This window comes from Talpa occidentalis, unplaced genomic scaffold, assembly GCF_014898055.3.
Source record: "Talpa occidentalis isolate TD23 unplaced genomic scaffold, MPIMG_talOcc4v2.1 talOcc4.3, whole genome shotgun sequence".
NCBI lineage: Eukaryota > Metazoa > Chordata > Mammalia > Eulipotyphla > Talpidae > Talpa > Talpa occidentalis.
Window position 1 is genome coordinate 11873253 of NW_023603184.1, and position 15664 is coordinate 11888916.

Sequence of the window (15664 nt, forward strand, 5' to 3'; positions counted from 1 at the left end):
TTTCATAAGAACATATAAAATATCTCACGGCAAAGACCCAGAAGAGCTTCTTACAATGGCTTTTATCATTTTTCATAAACAGCAAATAATAAATCGCTTGGCAGAATGAGGTAGGGAAAAAGTTCTTTTTCAACATGATAATGTCAAAATGGCAGATGCTGGCACAGCCCAGGATCCAAAGTGGCCTCCAGCCTGATTAGGGAACCAGCTGCCTCTTCCCAGAGCTACCAGGGTGGCAATCCAAACGTGCCGCCCAAGTGCTCGTCTCATCTTCTTCTGCTTCTGTTTTTCATCAGAGTCCTTTTCTACCCTTTCATCTTATCCCTAATGTTTCCTGCTTTGAAATAAGTGTCAGACATAATACACTTTAGAAATCCGACAGCAATATTTCAGAGAACAAGTAGGTTATTGAGACCTGAAAGAGATTTTCTTTGGCTATTTCTGAGTCAAAACTTCAATACAGATGAAACAAAGGTTTTTTTTTTTTTTTTTTTCCTAAAGGTTTTTAAGGGTTTCATTATTCTGAAGCAATGGAAATTCAATTTTCTTTTGATACCAAACAGACCAGCTTCCAACAGATCTCTCTTGCAAGGCCACCAACTATACCCACAGTGTCCAATTTCAGGCCAAAGAAAGGTTAAACTCCTTTTGAAAGGTTGAAAGTGGTGATACCTTGATAAATCAGGACACTAATCACATACTAATTAGGTATTTTCCAGATGAAAATGATCACTTTCAGCGAACTCAATTTGAGATGAAACTTTTTCAAAATCCATTCATTCACACAACAGCCAGACTAGTGTCCATGTGCTGAAAAGCATCAACACTCCGCAAGACAGTTTTGACAACCAACATCAGAATTCACAACCAAATCCTGCCAGCAACCCCTGTGTGTCTGTCCTTCTACGCCACGGTAAATAGCAATATAAAGCAGGAGCAGGTTCTCAGTTGCAAAAAAATATTGACTGTGTTGCCAAAAGGAAAAGAAAAATTCTTGGAGGGGAGGGAGAAAGGAGTTCTGTGAAACACTGGGCAGTTGCAAAAAGCCTTCTGCAAAGAGAACAGGGGATAAGCAATCATGCTTATAACAAGGCTGGGTACTTTGAAAGTCGGGGGTGATTTTCGCATTATACTCCTAGCCTAGAGCAATGTTTCTCTGGACAATAATATTTGCTCTTGATTTGTCCAGCCAAACTACTTCACTCCACTGCTTCTTGATCACATGCTCCTTGGTATCTGGCCTCCCCTGGAGCGATAGTCGTTAGGATTAAATAAGCAATTTAAAAACCAATCAATCATAAATCAGAATAAATCCAAAGAGGCTAAATTCAGCAGGCAAATGTTTTGTCTACATTCCCTTTGCAGTGCTCTGAATTCCAACTGTTTTATGTTCTTCCTTTGAAAGGGCACAGGGAGGCGAGGATTACCTCAGCCTGGCCGGTAGGGAATAATTGTGCCTTCCCCGAGGCTGGATGATAATTGACTCATTATTCACAGTCATAGCTCTCAAGCTGCCAAGCCACAAATGCACACCCCTAGCCCCTGAAAACGTGTGTCAAAAGCCAAGATGAGGGGCACAATAGCAGGAAGTTGAGATTGCTGAAATGTAAGTTAAGCATTTCCAGAGAGGAAAATGTGAAGAAAGTATAAAGATGCCGAAAGTTTATTTGTAGAGGGAAAATCTGAGTGGTAGTGGAGTTACACAACTCATCCAATCCAAAAGTTATATTCTGGGCATCAATATGTGCAAGGTGCCAAAGATGGGTAAGACCAAGTCCCTGCTTTTACCGTTTACAACTAGGAAATCAAGCCAGGAATTCAAACTGCCAAAACAGAAGATAAAATGACAGCAGATAGAGGGAGGTACAGAGTCAGAGAGTGACAAAATCACAAATGGTTGGTAAGAATTACAAGATTCCACTAGGAATGGGGTTTAGAAAGACAGCGCCGATTCCAACAAGGGACCATGGATGGAATGACTCCACAATGGGAAAAATGCATGAAAGCAAAGCCCCCCATGAAGGGAAAGCCCTGTTTTCCTGCCCACAATCTTCATGATGGCAGAAGTAGATAATACAACATGTCTGCAAATGAATTACAGTTTGGTGCTAAGAGGTCACACCTATCACCCCATGACATATGCTCACCTTCCCAACTGATTCCGTCAAAGCCACAGAAGGGAGCTGCCCAGAGAGGGAGCAGAGACAGTGTATTTGGGCACAGCTTCCCTTAGCTCCCAGAATCGCCAACAGGGTGACAGCTGCTGGTGACAATGTCTACACAGGTAGAAGCCCATTGCAACTAAGAAGCTCCTTTCTTTCATTATCACAGCCTTATCTACTTAACCCTTTCAAATCTGTGTACAAATAACTTGTTTTTTTCATAGAAAATATTTATAGACCAACAGGCCTCTCCTGGTTCTTGAGCCAAATCCATGTCATGGCCATATGCTCATCAAGTGAAGGATTCAGTGTAAGGGTCTAAGTGTCCGTGAATAATAGTATCTCAGCCTTGCCACCCTGAAATTCTATAAGCAATTATAGCCTAGTATGCAGTAGAGATCAGCTAGGTCACAGTAAAATTTTTCCTGTAGCCCATCCTACTTTTTCACTGACAAAATATCCTTGAAATAATATAAAATGGTGATATTAAACAGAAAGTTACATTTAAATTAAATATTCTTACCTTTTGGGTGGGGATGTGGACAATTTCATGAAAGCTATGACCTTATTTCTAGAAGAACGTAATGTATACAAAAGCACAGAATTTGGGGGGAATTCATGTATATCCCTATATCCCTTTTTGACCTCAATTAGGCTGTATTTAAAACTCATCTGAAGAGCAGGGTTTTTGGGTTGCATACTAGAACTACTCAATCAGCTTTGAGGGTTGATACCTAAGAACTTGTATTTTAGTAAGCATCTCCCAGGTGAACTTCATATATGCATAAGGCAAGAGTCTCAAGTAATGATTCCTTGGAGTAGAATCTAAAAATTGGGAATTAAGAAGCAGCTGATACCTTACCTTTGTCAGAGCATGTAAATACTATTGCCTGAAGGTTATGGGGAGACCTGTTATCTAATCCATCCACCAGAGGCCAGTGTTAGATTATTCCCTGAATTGCACAGTCTGATACTATGCAATAGACACCAGATACTGTACACTTTACATAGATACTATATGATACCTACTATATATAGCTGGTTTTAATTACTTCAAGGAATAGGATGTGGACAATTAAGACCATAGATAGCATTTTAAATTTTTTATATTGTAGATTGAAGATCTCCTTAATATTTCACCTCGATGTTCTTCTTTTAAATTATAAAAAGTCCCCATAATCATAAAACTTTACACTTGAATAAATCTTTAAAACTTGCCAAGTACCTTGGTGTATATTTTATCTGATTCTCTCTACAACCGTAGGAAAAGAAGTCGGAAGCCTGCAATCTCAAAGAATTAACAAATTCCTTCTGAACTCTAAGCTAAAATAGTACCCATCCCATTATACAGGCCCTGTCTATAACAAAATGAGAAATATAAGGACAGTAAACTGCTTCATAGAACTAAATCCCATCAACCTAAAAAACTTCCTTTCACCCTGTGATTATACCCTCTGCCTGCTTGTACAAAGATGCATCTGAAAGTCAGAGGGAGTAAATTTTTTTTCTGTGTCCTTTATAAATAAGTAGGAGTGTCCAAACTTTATGAAGTAGAATAATCTCTTCTGCACAAGTTTACAATAATCCAGGACTCACATATTAGTATATAGCCCTATACCAGAAAAATACCCATCTTTCATATTCCCTCATTTTTTTAGTGTACTCCACCACACCCCTCATAAAAAAGTTTGAAGTTGAAAAAAAGAAGAAACCAGTCTGAAAATCCACTGTTTTAATCATTCTTATTGCTCTTTTCTTAACTCATATTGAGTGCTTATTCAGTCTTAGAGACTCCAAACCCAAAAGCAATATTCTGGACAATGTTTTATCAGCACTTTATAAAGAATAGTTAGTACTGCCTCACTGATAAACTCAAACTAGACAGTCTATAAATGCACAGATTGCTATTGTACTTTCACACATCTAGAGCATTTGGAACACCTCACAACAGAAAGAAAAAAAGATAAATGAGACAGAATTCCCACTTCTAGTCCCAGATTCTAGGTCAATGCCTAATATATAGCAGGAACACAGTCAATACTGAAATGACCTCCATGAAGCAAGAAGGACAGAAGTGACACTATAATTGGGGACTAACCCAAATACCCAGAAAAATTGGTGACTGACTACAAGTCACACAAAGCGCAATTTATGGGGGAGGAGAAAATGTTATTTGATTCATAATCCCTTTTTTTTCTAATCAGCCATTTATATGCTATTACATCTAATGCAAAAGCAGGCCAAGTAGACAAAACACACAAGATGGCATGACGGTTCCTCCCTATGCAACAAGGGGCTGCAAGAAAAGAGGGTTAACTGGTGTCACTTAAATCTATCTCATCTGGAAACAATCCAAGCTGGAGGTGAAAAAAATGACACTAAAAATCTCACACTAGACAGATTGTGGTTTAATTTTCATATAAGGAAGATAGGCATTTGGTTAAGATAAAGTTTCCTGTTTGTATTCCTTTGGGTTTAGCTGACCATTTCAAAGAAAATATTATTGTTCCATGGCTGAGAGATCATTTTGCTAAAACCATCCAAATGTGAATATGTGCCCATTCAACTGAATCAAAGGAGCAGTCTTATGACCACCTCAGTTTCAAGGGGAGTAATTTACCCTTTTCCTTGAAGTTAAACACATTTAACAACGGGTAAGATAATGTCTAAAGTTAAGACTAATGAATACAAAACAAATGTGCATCCATTTAAGACTTTAAATCGATTGCATAAAGGTCGACAGTGACCATCTTAAAATGCTTATTTGGCTACAAATAGTTCTCTGCTTGTGTTCTGCAAAAATTCATAACCCCTAAGCTTAAGAAAGTTCACCTCTCTATATGTGCACTAAAATATACTACATAGAATAAATACAAGCTGAAAAGATATAAAGAGAATCAAAGAAATTGATCCTTTCATTTGTACATAAACCAAATTTTAAAACAGATCACATCACTGAGAAAACATTCTGGAAACAATATTTATTGAAACAAAATACTATGTACTAAAAACAGTGCTGAAAATAAACTGAATGATAATAATTCAAAATGTTGTAAATACTTAAATACATTTTCTTTCCTTATCCAATTACACCTAAACTACAGCAGACATAGAAAACAAATGATTATCTATGGACCACACATTCATGTGTAGCATGAATATGAATTGTAACAGACACAGCTGAAGATTTATGCTAATATATATAAAACAAAATGGCTCGATCAGCTCAAAATCTATCATAATTTGAGAGGGGAATTTTCCTCCTGCAACTGAACCAGCAGTTTTCTGTGTTTCATAATTTGTCAATTTGTTCCCTAAGTGTAGTGATTTACTGATGACAAAAGAAATAGAGAAACAAATGAAAATTGCTTAATTACAGTTTGCAGCTGTTCCCCCCAAAAGACAGAACAGGTTAATGCAGCTGATAGTGTTGCTTCTTTAGGACTCTGCTTTTAATTAATTCACTCAATCTTTGTTTCTTTCAACATTCTACATGATATTAGATGTTACACAAAGTTGAGACGAAGAAGTCACACATATATACCTATTGAATCAATGATCAATATAAAACGATGAATTATTTCCCTTCTCCTTTTTTATTCCTTTTCTGCAACACCAAAAAAAGGCACATCAATAAAAAGCTTTAACATCACACTGCTCACTTATTCCCTCCCTTAGGGTGCTAGATTAATTAGGTATATTTTTTAATTGCTTGATTGCTTTTTTATTAGCAAATTCTCCTATGACGCTGTCCACAAGTTTCTCCTGAGGATAACATCCCCACGGCCAGTGTCTCCTGTTGAAGAGACCACATCACCATTTGCTGTTTTCCTTTCAATCTCGCGCATAACTGTTACACTGGCATTTGCAAAAGCGCTTCCCGAGTTGCCTTTTTTTTCTTAATGTGGCTAACGAAAAAAAGGAAACAGAAAGACACTGCAAATGGCCTGTGAACTAAAAACACCACTCAATATTCAGTAGGGAATTAAATGACTGATAACAACAGCACAGCAAATGTGGCCTCAGTGCCACCTGGAAGCAGAAAGCTGGTCAGTTCGTTTCCAACTTCCTCTGGCAGGCAATCTGCCAGTTGCAAGGCTATCAAAACAATGTTAAGCCCGCTGGTCTCTATCTAATACTCGACAGAAAACAACTGCAGACGGCTACCCAGCGAGGATTATTTTTTGTTGTTGTGTTTTCTTTTATGAGAGAAAGCTGTTTTTATGCTCTACTGAAATTCCTTTCCTGCTCTGAAATTGGTAAGAGGGCCAGCTGCTTTCTCTATTTTTCTCTGTGGTGTTTTTTTCTGCAGCAGACTCTTCATTCTTCAGATTGGGGAAAGAATCTTTGTACCCCTGTGGAAGTTTACAGATGCATTACTAACATTCAAATTCCAAATAGCTTTGGGGACCAAAATGGTATGTCAACTTTGGAAACATGTTGCTTTATGTGCTGTCACCAGTTTCATTTTTAATTACATTTTTCAGAAGTTGTCAAGTATGAGTTGTGAGATGCCTTTGGCTGAACTGACAACTCAAAATTTACCAGTCCAGAAGTGTAAACCAAATCCCAGCCCAAGATTCTAAGCTCCTGACAGAACATATGCTTCATCAGGAAAAAAATAAGACTCCTGAAATGAGACCTGTGTAACTTAGAGCAAGCTGCTTGGCCTCTGTGGGCCTCCGTGTCTCCCGGCAAGACACCTGTGCCTCCTCTTTGACTCTCTTATTCTCCTTATTCCTCTGTCAGTAACCTGGTACCAAGTGCTGTCACTCTTTGGCTTGCAAGTGTCTCATCAGCCCTTTTTCCTCCATTTCCTCCCTCACTGCCTTCCCCCAGACCTCCACATATGCCTTTCTGCTCAGCCTCATAGCCCTGAATCCAGCGGCTTCTTTCCTTTCAGTATACCTCTCTACCTTTCAAAATCACTTGTGATGTTTGCACATGTGCATGCCCGTTGCATGCATAAATGTGTGCATGTTTAAATTCTATGGCTCCAAATTAGCTAAATATACCAAATGCAAACACAATCACCTTTGCCAGCTCTGCTTTCTGTGCCTATTCATTCAGTGTGCATGTCTTTTTTTTTTCTTTTAAGGTTTATTTATTTATGCATACAAGAACAGGGGTATAGAGGGCCTCCCCGGTGGCGCAGCGGTTGAGCGCTGGGTTGCGAAGCTGCCCGCGGCCTCTTCAGCGCCGGTTCGATCCCCGGCTGCTCCCCGGCCACCGGAGGAGGGTCCCACATGGCGCGCAAACCTCTCCTGCCGCCCGCTGCTCCCCTCAGCAGTGTACTTCGGTCCTTCTGCCTGCTCTGCTCCCCGCTCTGGCTCTGGTGAATTCTCTCACCCTCCCGTGCTTCTGACTGTACCCAGTGCTTGTATAAACAAAACAAACAAACAAATAAATAAATAAATAAAACATGCCTCTATTAAAAAAAAAATTAAAAAAAAAAAGTTTAAGAACAGGGGTATAGGGCAGAGGTGCGGTGGGGTGGGGGGTGGTGAGAGGATTCACCAGAGACAGAGTGGGGAGCAGAACAGGCAGATTGACTGAAATACACTGCTGAGGGGAGCAGCAGGCGAGACAGGAGAGGTCTGCTGTGCCATGTGGGTTGCTCCCTGACCGGGGATGGAACTCATGCTGCAGTGGCTGTGGTTAGCTTCATAGGTAGCATATTAACCCCTTGCGCCACCAGGGAGGCCCTAATGTTCTTAAGTTTTGTTCTAAGGCCCTTCTGTCTTCCTGTCATTCTATATTTTCTCCCTTTTTTCCTTTTTATTTCACTTATTTAACAATTATTTATTAAGTATCTACTTATTCTGCATTACAGGAATTGATAGTGCTGGAATAATAATGGTATATAGAATAGTGGTGAACAAAATACTCAACCTGCCAGCCCTCATGGAATTCACACTCTAGAGAAGACAGAATAATTATATTTTGAGGTAGCACATTCATTCCTGTAACTTATATTCTCTACTCACCAGGAACCCCAGGTTTTGAAATGAACTGCCCAAAGCTGTATGGCGGGCAGGAAAGCGAAGTGGGTCAGAGTATGAATTTCAGAGCCATGTTGACAAGACCCCCAATCCCATCACTAACTAGTTACCTCACCTTATGCAAATCTGCTTGCACCGTCACAACAAAACACCCCTATCTAGGTGGCTTTATTTTCCCACAATTCTGGAGGCTAAAAGTCCAACAGGGAGGTCTTGGTAGGTTTGATGTCTCTTGAGGTCACCTGGCTTGCAGGCAGCCACCTTCTCATCATGTCCTCCTTGGTCTCTCTGCATATGCAATTCCCGAGTGCGTCTTTCTCTTCTTATAAGGAGACCAGTCACACGATTGGGACCCCTACACTTATGACCTCATTTAACCAGAATTACTTCCTCTAATGGTCCTATCTTTGAACACAGTCCCACTGGAGGTTAGTGCCTCAACGTAAAAATTTTGAGGGGACAAAATCCTGCCCATGACAGCAACTATTTAACCTTAAGCATAGGTTCCCTCATCTGTAAATATGGAATAATAAGAATTATAATGTAAAAAATAAGGATTAATCAAGCTGACATGGGTAAAGTAGTTAATAAATGTTAGCTGCATTTCAGTATTATTAGACTAGTTTTCTTACAATCTCACAATCCCAGATGTTTCTGTGATGAAGGTATGGGGGTCCACAGAGGATTAGATATCTGGAGTTTGAATGCTTCACTGGACTCCAGGCAAGTTCCTAATCTACAGTGATTTAATTATCTGAACTATAAAAAAAAAAAAGGAATAATAATTACTATTTTTTTGTCTCATTATGACAAATAGTTAAGATAAATGCTAAATAAATGAATGAATCTAAAAAAAGAACACTGGACTGTCTGCAATTTAAATAGAAGCACATTTTGAGCAGTGATCTCGTATCTTGAAGAAGTATAGGTAGTCCTGCTTTTTAAAGGACTGAATTATCAGCAATTGTAGACTGAACCAGTGGTTCTCACAACTAGTGTTAGATCAGAATTGCCTAGAGAAGTTCACAAGTATAAAACCCCCTAGTCCCATTGCTATCAAATCATTTAATAAGCTCAGGAGCATGTCTGGAAATCTGATTTTTTATAAAAGTTTACCACTATAAAAGTTGCTCTGATAGTTAAGCTGAGGAACTACTAGACTATACCAGCACTGCCCAACAGAAGTAATAATGTAAGCCACATGTAACTTTTAATTTTTGAGCAACCACATTTTTTAAAGTGTTTTAAAGGGGATCATTGTATGGTAGAGGATAGATTTGGACTTTCAGTGATAAAGTTAATGTCGTATATACACATGCTGATTCTCAACTGTGAACACCCAAAATTTACATAACACCTAAAACACATATAGTGCAGTTACTTCAATAAAAAATAATTTTTAAGTTTGTTTAAAAGATTAATTTTAATAACATCCAAAATCTTTTTGAAAATATTGTCATTTCAAATGTAGTGACTATAAAAAAAATTAAGAAATTTTCTATTTTTTTGGGCCTCCTCTGGTGGTGCAGTGGTTGAGTGCTGGGTTGCAAAGCTGCACGCAGCCTCTGCAGCACCAGTTCGATCCCTGGCCGCCGGCAAGAGTCCCACACGGCACGCAGACCTCTCCTGCCACGCCCGCTGCTCCCCTCAGCAGTGTATTTCATCAGTCTGCCTGTTCTGCTCCCCACTCTGGCTCTGGTGAATTCTCTCACCCTCCCGCACTTCTGACTGTACCCAGTGCTTGTATAAATAAACAAATCTTTATTTTTGGGCATTTGGGTTGTTTCCAAAGCTTAGCTATTGTAAATAGTGCTGCTATAAACATAGGGGTGCAGGTGCTCTTTGGAATTGATGTTCCTGTGTCTTTTGAGTAAATACCTAGGAGTGGAATTGCTGGATCATATGGAAGCTCTAAAATAACTGGATCAAGAAGATGTGGTACATATACACCATGGAATATTACTCAGCAATCAAAAAAGATAAACTCGTGCAATTTGCAGCAACATGGATGGCGCTGGAAGGGATCATGCTCAGCGAAATAAGCCAGAAAGAAAAAGAAAAATACCGGATGGTCTCACTCATAGCAGGAATCTAGAAAACTTAAATAAGAGACCAGGAAAAAGAATAACTATAAGAAAGTAAAAATCAAAATCAACAAACAACTATGAACCAGAGACACTCTATGGGGGGTGGGGGTTGGGGAAAGGAGGGATTGGGGTCAAAATAAGGGGGTTGAAAATGTATGGGGGATATAAAAATAAAACTAAAATTAAAAAAATAAAATAAAATTTAAATTAAAAAAACGAGAAAAATAAATAGATAAATAAATAAATCTTTAAAAAAAACAGAAGGAAATTTTCTATTTTTATACTAAGTCTTCAAAATCCTGTGTATATTTTGCACTTATGGTTTATGTCAATGTAGATGCCAAATTTTCATCAGAAATACTTTACCTATATTTCACAAAACTTACATTTTAAAAAATTAATTCACATAACCAAGTTGTCTCAAACACATTTAAAGGTTTTCCAACAACTGAATGGAGTATCAGATTTTACACTAGTCACATTTTAAGTGCTCACCTGACACATGTAGATTCTGCATTGGACAGTGCAGGCCTGTGATGGCAAGGCCATGTGGTAACCCTGAAATTTGTAAGAGTGTACTCCTGAAATTTGTAAGAGTGCAATGGCACAGGCATTAAAGAACCAAGTGTGAATGAAGGATAAATCAGATTAGAATTGAGACTACTCAGGGGAGGGAGGAGAAGAGGAGCACAGTGGGAAAGGTGCACAGAGGACCATGATGGAGGACATTGGGAGTGGTGCGGTAACGTACATCTGGAGGGTATGACCCATGCCTCCCAATCACACAATGCTGCAAACCAGTGTTACCTCAATTAAAAACAATAACAAACATTAAATTCTCTTCTGATTACTCAGGTTATTAAAAAAGAACATTAAAGAAACCTATTTAGAGATTTGGAAACTCTTAACAGTTTGTAACAATCAAAGATCAGATCACCACCAATTTATAAGCCTAAGTAATGGCCATTTGTCCTGAACAATCAGATATGCAATGTTCTATCTAAGGGGGAATTTAATTTAAACATGAACAAGTAAAAAGGGAGAGAAAAAAGGTTGAGTTAACAGGTTTTTTTCCCAAAAATGCACTGAAAGAACAATAAAATGCTAAAAGCATGAAGGATTACAAGTGAAGTAAGAGTAGCATAAAGAGAACTAGAAATGAAATTATACATCAAAATCAGAAACAATATCTTTGTGCTAGACATAAGAAAACAGGATAGAACAGATAAACATGACTGTAAATAAAAGGCTGTTATTATGTGGTAATATATAAACTGCTAGAGCCACTAGGGAAACTGGATGCTAGGTATTTTAAAAATGAGCAAATGAAAAACAGACTTATTTAAAGTCTGTTTTAAAATATCACAGTAGATTCATTTCAATTTCCAAACTATTTTAAGCTGAATAATTGGTCAACTGGGTAAATTCAATGGAAATTAATCATTTACACTGAAACACAAAATCAGAATAATGGGGGGTGGGTGTGTGTGTGTGTGTGTGTGTGTGTGTGTGTGTGTGTGTGTGTATGTGTTTTAGAGAGAGAGAGCAATTGAGATTTATGTAACTACTACAATTCCCCAAGGTTACTATATGCAACAAAATGGATTTGAAAAGATTGAATGTCAATTTCCAAGTCACTGGCTTCTTAAATAATTTCTGTGTGGTGGCAATATAACCAGTAACTATCACTTTAAAGGCAGGAGCAAATGCTTTGGATCATGTGGTAATAATGGTATAGAGGGAAATTAAAAGAACCTCCCTTTTTCTTTCAGCAGTTTACAAATAACTCTAAATCTTGCTAATGCGAGGCTACATCCCCATCTCAAAGACATATTAAAGGATATGAATATATTCTTTATAATCACATATATGGGAATACATTTGTATATATACACTAAAACAAATGAAACTACAACACAAAAGATCCATCATCAATGGAGGCGTCTTAACACCTTTCAAATATGGCTCTGATCTGTCAAGACTCCCTCCACTCTATTTTATGTCTTAGGACCTAAGGTAAGCTCTCGATCAATGGTTTTCCCAGACTCACCTTGAGCATTCTCTCCAATAAAGACACAAATTTAATACCTCCCCCCCAGTACAGACTGGATGGTCCTAGCTCTTATAAAACCCTCTACACTTGTCCATTATGGTACTTACCATACATGTAACATCTTGGTTGTTTATTTATCTCTCACTGGACTGTTAGTACTTGAGTACACGCTATATTTTAGTTGTTTTTGAATCCTCATCACCTAAAATAATATCTAGACCATAACAAGACACTCAGAAAACTAATGAATGAATAGAACTGTTCACATCTGTGTTTTTATAGCCCTAAAAAATGAGAGAAGTATGATAGACAAGGAGAAAGAAGTATTTTTCCCCAAAAGACAGATATTCTGGAATGGCTTATAAATTAATCATATTCACAAAGAAACTGAAATACAGAAGATTGAAACTGAACCTCTCACCACTGACCGCAATGATGCCAACAACCTAATAATATCTTCAACAATAATGAACAAAGCCCAAATCTGCACACTGATTTTCTAATATAAATCTTAAAATCTGGTCTCATTCTCTTGAACCAAAGACACTGTTGAGAATTCAATTATAACTGCTAGTTTAAAACTAATCATTAATATGGATCTTTAAAGATTTTGGTAGAACATTGTCTTCATTATCAGCTATGTAACATGGTTTGAAAAACAGAACTGCTTAAAAAAAAACCTGCAAAATATAATCAACATAAATGTGCTGTGTTATGCTACAATATTAACAGTTTCCAACTGTTTTTCCAAGAGTCTGAAGCAGTAATGTGAATTTCTTTCAATAAGGCTATAGTTTCATTTTTTCCAGGAAAATACTTTTAATAGGATTACTGACCCTTTTAACACTCTTGGAAAGAAAATGAATCCCATAAGCATTCTGGCGTATAACTATTATAAAAATAAATAGAACAGTCAATCAGTGGAAATGGTAATGGACTTGAGACACTGAACTTACAAAGGAATGTACATAAGTATGTGTGGGGATGACCACTTTAACAGAGGAATGATTCCATTACATATCAACAAAACAACCAAACACACTAAGACAAAGGAAGGTTTGGAAAGAAGGGATAAACTTTCAAGAAGTAGCTTTCACATCTCTTTAAAAGGGAACTAACTGACCACATTCACTTTGATCAATTCCACTAGCTTCCATGCAATTCTTAGTCCCTAAGTCCTGTTTGGTTTTTAGTAGGAATTTAAATATTTGTGGGGTGAGGGGTAGGATGCTTACTGATTTAAGGCACATTTTTGCACTCACAACTCTTTGTGCTTTAAGAGGAATTTTTTCAGGCCATTAGTTTATAATGTGAACTGGCGCCTAGGGATATTTTGAAAGGAAAAAAACTTAGTCTGCTTGGAGACACAATTTATGTGACGTGCGTCATCATTTATTTCAGCTCAATTTGGGGCCCAAACTGAACTCATAAAGAAGTCACCACATCTGCAACATTTTCTTTCTCAACATGCAATGATCTTACAGAAATCTGAAAACAAAATAAACCTCTTATCCCAAGAACAAAAACATTGTAACCTCCTATAAAGTATCAAAATCCTTAGAAGAAGTTCTTATTGATTTCAGAGTATATAAAGTCAATCTTACAAATAAGTCCTAAAATAATTTGGATTATCAAAATGTCACAGGCATGCCAAAATGCATTATTTTTGTGGATTTTTACCCTTGATTTCACACCCCACCCCAGCCTTATACCACTACTGTGTGTGGGTCCAGAAAACAGAAACTAAATATCTAGGATCAGAGAAAGCAAGCATCACCCCAGTTAATAGATAAAAAGATGACTTGGCCAGAATCAAGACTGATTTGGGCCTTTCTGGTGGCCTAGGGGCTAGGTCTCAGTGCTATCACTGGTGCGGCCTGAGTTCAATACCTGGCTAGGGAGCTAACCCACATATGGGCCAGCAGACCTCTCCTGTCTCACCCGCTGCTCCTCTCAGCAGTGTATTTCCGTAAATCCACCTGTTTTGCTCCCTACTGTGTCTCTGAATTCTCTCACGCTCCCTGCTACACCTCTGGTCTATACTACAGTTCTATGCAAAAAAAATTTTTTTAAAAATCAAGACTAATTTGATTCATATATCATGTCAAAATAAATCACTCATGGCATTAAAGTTAACTGATATATCCTGAAGTCTCCATTTCCATTAAGTGCAAAAAAATCATGGTGCAAATTTTTAAGTTATAAACAAAACAGATAACAATTTTCCAATTTTCTTTCAAGATAAAAGAAACCAGTTAGAATCAACTCTCCTGCTTTTTATTGTAACTGCCCTTCTTTTCCACTGGCTAAGGACACATCAGTCATGACTTAGCGTCATGAAAACAGGTTACCTTGACCTATTCTCAACCCCGCGTACACATTAGAATTACCATAAGAACTTTCACAAAATACTGGTGATTTCTAGGTCCCAGCTAAGATTCAGAGTGGGCCCTGGTACCAATATAATTTAAAAGCTACTCAGGTGAGTCCAACATGCAGGTAGGGGGAAAACCAATGACCCTACAAATACGGATCAATGGTCCAGAAAGCACCAAGGTGGAGAGCAAGCCAATGGCATCTGGAGCAGCAACAAAGATTACAGAGACAGATGCCTAGAGGAGCCGCCTGAGCGAATGAAGCAGGCAATGTATACACCCATTTTAGATTCCTCAAGGACCAAAGGTGTGACAAACCAGGGAGCACACAGGCAGAGTCCTAGTCAAGCTGAGATTGACATGAGGAAAACAACAGATCTCAATCAGGAAAAAAAAAAACAAATACACAAATCAAGCTTTTAATATTGACTATTAAAAAAACAACAATAACACTATGTGAAGCCAACAAAACACATAATGAAACTGGCCTTTAGGCTTCAGTTGATCACTTCTCATGTAGAGGACTGAAGCCAGAGCAGCAACAGCTGCATCATAGCAACAAAAATAACACCTGGTGTTCATTAAGTACTTACATGTGAGCTACTGTGCTGACAGTTTTGCACAGATTATCTCAATTAACCTCCATCAATCTTTGAAATTATACGGGAACTATAACCAAGATGAAAATGCATACATTGTGCAAAAATGAAAAATGATGTAAAAAATACATAAAATTTTAAAAAGATACCACTATTATTTCCCCTTTACTCAGTAACTACCTCCCAAGGTCATACAGCCAAAAGGTGGAGATGCCAGAATCCAAACATATATAACATAACGCCACGGTCTGTACTATGTACTATTTCTTAGTTTTAAATATGCTTTTAACAACCTCCACTCTTGGCACTGTGCGTCTTCAAAAACAAAATGAAGGGATTATTCTAAACTAGACTATTTCTCAGGTCCTTCTTTGTTCTCAAATTCA

At 38.0% G+C, this 15664-nt stretch overlaps 1 protein-coding gene across 3 annotated transcripts in view; it reads right to left on the bottom strand.

Moving 5' to 3' along the window:
* IFTAP (intraflagellar transport associated protein) overlaps window positions 1–15664 on the bottom strand; it is a 52147-nt gene that overhangs the window by 21702 nt on the left and 14781 nt on the right. The window lies entirely within an intron of this gene.